The sequence below is a fragment of the Aulonocara stuartgranti genome, assembly GCF_965226115.1.
Source record: "Aulonocara stuartgranti genome assembly, chromosome: 14".
NCBI classification, from domain to species: domain Eukaryota; kingdom Metazoa; phylum Chordata; class Actinopteri; order Cichliformes; family Cichlidae; genus Aulonocara; species Aulonocara stuartgranti.
In genome coordinates this window covers 20747349-20752391 of record NC_138950.1, presented here as the reverse complement: position 1 = coordinate 20752391, position 5043 = coordinate 20747349, and the positions used below count along the sequence as shown (strand labels likewise).

Below are 5043 nucleotides of genomic sequence, written 5' to 3'. Positions count from 1 at the left end.
GTGAAAAGTGATTGCAGAGATAAATATGGTGCTGCACCAAAAACCTCCTTGCGATTGCTTTGGTTGCTAATACACTGCCGTGGTTGCCTATAGTTTGTGAGACTTGTCTGCAAATGCTTATGACCTTCTCTCCGTGGGAGTAAAACTGTGAACCATGCAATGCAAAGTACAAATGGAGACTATTCGCCTTCCAAGTAAAAACGGAGCATTTTTAAATTTTAAATATGCTGGTTTCAAGGAGATGGATGGATGGATGGATGGATGGATGGATGGATATTCATTCTCATAAGTCCAAATGCAGGATTTTGTCAAGTCTGTAAAGACACAAAATAAAGACAAACTGCATTTTATTTAATCTACTTGAAGCACTTCTTCCAGACCAGTCCATTAAATGTCATTACAATAGAGAAGGTTATATTCACATCGGTACCAGAAGCCGCAGTTTGCAGAAACCTTAATTTTGTTATTTTTGTCTACTGTGATAGAAAAAAAGATTCTAAGCAAAAAAAAAAAAGCCTTTGTGGTCTCTGGTCTCTGTTAAGCAAAGAGATATTGTGCGCATATTTCAGATTCAGGTTCACTGGTGTTGCACTGTTAAAATAAATGCCGTCAAACTTCAGTTTTAATCTTTTTTCACTTTCATATAAATGCTCAATTTCTCTGTATTTCATGTAGATTACCTACAGCTATGTATTCTTTAAAAAGCAACACATGCTGCTGCATAAATGCATCTCAATTTACTTATTATGAAATGAAGGATTTTTTTCTAATTCTATTGGCATATGTATTCTTTAAACCATTTTTCAGTGGCTACTATCCATTTTTGAGCTACTCAAAAACAGGAGCTTCGAAAAATTGTGTGCTTACCTAAGGCACTAAATACCACTGAATGCATTGGCTTGTTTTTTAAACAACCACACAAACACAAAAAGTATGGATCTGTGTATCCTTCTTACCTTTTTTTTTATCCAGTTTTCAGGATTTAATAATAAATAAATGGATAATAAATAAATCATGGCTCTTTAGACATTCAACCTCAAAACAGGGACTGCATGACGCCTTTGATGGTTGATGTTTACTTCGAGCCCCACAGGGAATGTATCTTAGTCATTCAAGCTCTGTATGGAGAGATGTTTATAGACTTCTAAATATACAAGTGGAGCTCAGAGTGAAACTGAGAAATATAAAGCTGTCATCTAAAACCTTCTGTGAAGGGATACTTCTTGAAAGAACATGAGTCGTATTCAATTCATATGTATTCATATGGGTATGAGCTGAATAGAAACTGGCTCAGCAGAGAATTTAATAGCTGCGATCAGAATCTTCACCGACGACAAAACAAACTAAAATGTTTCATTTTCAACACAAATGCAAATAGTGGCATGTTGAGCACCCAGTTGTGTTACACAGTGACATGTCCACAATGCTCTTTTGGCATTGCTGTTGATTGGGATTACTGTTGACTGGGTGTCACCTATAGCACACCGACCAAATGAGAGAGTGATTTGGGAAAAAACATAATGTTTAGCACCATAACTGTGTCACAACGATGGATGGAAAGCAGGATTTGATGGTCCCAAGTGGAAGGAGAATGAATCAAGACCAAATTAATCACTGGATTTAGGGAAGACAGAAAACCAAAACTGTGGCACATAATCCTCCTTTAGCTTCTTTCTTGCCCTGCTACATGACCTTGGGCAGTCTTCCAAATCAATCCTGAATAGAAGTTATATAGGGACTGTGGGTGGCCTGCCAATGTAAGCCTGGAGAATAGCCAGTGGCTTCATTAGCTGTGCAATTATGGTCACCAATGGCCTTAAATGGGCGGGGTGAATTTTCAAATGTCACTTGTGATCATACATATTCCTATTACTAACAGAGCAAGTCCATTAAACCTTGTCACATTAAGAATGATACGAGTGATTGCGATTAACAGATATTGGGGTGACTGGAAATTTTTAAATTCTTACCACAGGTGCCTTTCAGCTAACCCTCTGTTCATTGCTTTTGTGACTAAATGGTTTATGTGGGGTTTTTTTCTTTAATTCTGGGCCAAAAGCAATAGTGCCTAATCAACTTTAATAGCCTTTCTGTGCTCAAGTGACCCATTTCTTTCATGTATCTCATTTAGAATGAGAGAGCAGTACATTTCTGTATGCACAGGCTGTCATTTTGTTTGCTTCCTCCTGTGCACGTCTCATCTGTGCTAATCACGCTGTACTACCCCACTGTCCTAACCGCATTCTCAAACGTGCAACTCCTATCTTTTGCTACATGTGCAGCAAGTCTTTAAAGCAGGTTTTTTATACTGTTGTGCTCCCTGCATCACATGTTTGGAAGATGGTTGAACTGTGGTGAGAAGATGTTCTATGTGTTCCTGAGGAGTCATTTTTCCTATCAGATGGCCTGTTGCGCTGGCAGGTAACTCTATGTACATTTTCCTCAAACAGTCATCAACTAAGTGGCAGTGAAACTGTGAGTGCAACCCAAAGTAGAAATGGGTAATGTTTGCCTTCAAAGTAAAAGTTGTGCCTTTGTAAATATGTTGGTATCAATGAAATGATAGTGAGCAGTCCATTAAATGTCATCACGTTAGAACAGGTAATATTCAGTGAGTATTGTGTTGTACTAAATTACCAGACAACTGTGCCAACAGTCATGAAAGATCAAGAACACACTCAGAATCAAAATTTGCAACAAAGAAGAGGACATATCCATCCATATGCTCAATGGTTTCAGGTGTAAGGCACAACTTTCTCTCAGAAGGTGAACGTTCTTTTTTTTTTTTTTTAATTCAAGTTTCACTATTGTTTGGCATGTAGTTAGAGAGTGTTTGCAGGTAAGTGGGTGTTTTCCATTCTGCTAGCAACCACAAGGAGGTTGTTATTGCAGCACCCGCTCTGCAACTGATTGAACCCGGTGACTACCAGTGACCACTGAGGCTTTAGTTGACTTTGTATCATTATCTTTTGTTTTCTGTCTGTGTTTGGATTTCTTGAGACTCTGGTTATGATCATAATATAGCTGGATCAGGGTGGGTGTTACTAACCATTCAGAACATGATTCTGAATTTAGAAGAAATGTATTGCTACCTTATTCTTTCATTGGTCTTCCACAGATTATCAGAAAAGGACAGAAGCATTCTGGTTTGAGTTAAAGAAATGACTTTATTGCTCTGCATCTAGTAAAAGCATTAGATTTCTCAATGTACATTTACTACAAGTCTACAAAGCCAAGACAGATTTAATTTAATACCAACGTTTTCAACTGTGCTCTCAGTGGTTATATCTTCGGTACAGTGGCTCAGCATCTGAATTATTATGGCTGTGAAGACTAAAAGAAAAGAGAGTAGTCAGCTTTCACTACTTACATTCTCTCACCCAAATCATTGACGCAGATGAAGCGAAAGTCAAGATGTTAAAGTTGCCGTAACCCTACTGTGGACTGCTCTGTGTTTTTTATTCACTCTCTATCCCCTAATTTAGTTACTACTATTCTTCTTATATAATAAAGTCAGTGAGTTCCACACAGCAGTCTCCAGTCAGCAATTAGCAATAGGAGTAAATAAGCTGAGCAAAAGGGGATGACCAGGGCCCTATTTCAGAAAGCCGGTTTAGTTCAAACTCTGAGTAAGTATTGTCACGGAAAAGAGGGACCCAGGCGCGGTTCTTGCTCACAGAAACACAGTGCGTTTATTTACAGTGAAACAGACAAGTCCAACAATCCATTCAAAAGTGCAATTTTCCAATCGTGCTCGTCCCTTGCTCCCAGTGCGTTCCGTGTAGTAACTCCCTTAGTGTGTGTGTGCTCCCCAACTCGCTTCTCCGCTCGCCCCTCCTGGAGGAAGAAGGAAAATCCAGCGTTAGCCACACGCTAGCCGAATAACACACTCACACTGCTCGCACAGACTATACCAGTTCGGAGTAATAATCCCACGTCGACTGTCGCCGTGAGTCCAGGTTAAATACCCCTTTCTAGCCTGGAGGAATGATTACCAACCACTGGTCAGGTAATCAGCTGCAGGTGGGCCGGCAACAGCGAAGAGGGACTCCCAATGACGACAGTCGCCAGGACACGCCTCTCCCACGGCGCGCACTTCCGTAAACAACCCCGAGGGCCAGGAAGGGAGAAGCAAACACATATACAGAAAACATAAACACAAGCAGGGTCGTCCGGAAAGGGCCGTCCGACCGTGACAGTACCCCCCCTCTAATGGGAGCCTCCGGGCGACCTGGCAAACTTGTCCGGATGCCGGCGGCGGAATTCTCTCACCATGCGATGATCGAGAATGGCAGACCGCGGCACCCAAGAACGTTCTTCCGGACCGTACCCCTCCCAATCCACCAAAAACTGAAAGCCCCTACCGCGGCGCCGGGCATCCATTATGCGAGTAATGGAATACGCCGGGGCGCCGTCGATAATCCGGGCGGGTGGCGGGGGCCCAGGGGGCGGGCACAAAGGGCTGGTCCGGACGGGCCTAACCTGAGAAACATGGAAGACGTTATGTACCTTCATAGCAGGCGGAAGGGCCAGCCGGACCGTCACCGGGTTCAGGACCTCCTGGATGGCAAAGGGGCCAAGAGACCGAGGGGCCAGTTTCTTGGACTCAGTCCGAAGAGGGATGTGCTTGCTGGAGAGCCACACCCGCTGGCTGACCTGATAATCCGGAGCAGGAGTGCGACGGCGATCCGCCCATGCCTTGTTCCGCTCGGCCGTTCTCAGGAGTGCTGCGCGCGTGGCCCGCCAGACCCGACGACAGCGCCTAAGGTGGTGCTGGACCGAGGGAACCGCCAGCTCTCCCTCAGAGATGGAGAGGAGAGGGGGTTGATACCCCAGCGACGCCTCGAAGGGCGAGAGTCCAGTCGCTGATGACGTGCTGGCGTTGTGGGCATACTCCACCCAGGCCAAATGCTCGCTCCAGGTCGCTTGGTTTGATGATGCGACGCAACGCAACATGGCCTCCAGCTCCTGATTGGCCCTTTCGGTCTGACCATTAGTTTGGGGGTGGAACCCGGAGGACAAACTGACCTGAGCTCCCAATTC

General features: G+C 43.9%; 1 long non-coding RNA gene across 1 annotated transcript; it reads right to left on the bottom strand.

Moving 5' to 3' along the window:
* Window positions 1-3666: 3666 nt before the first annotated feature.
* Window positions 3667-4107, bottom strand: LOC309688357. The gene is made up of 2 exons (XR_014271058.1): window positions 3915-4107; window positions 3667-3837 (listed from the first exon to the last, which is right to left on the bottom strand). It is a non-coding gene; the product is annotated as an uncharacterized lncRNA (long non-coding RNA).
* Window positions 4108-5043: the final 936 nt, after the last annotated feature.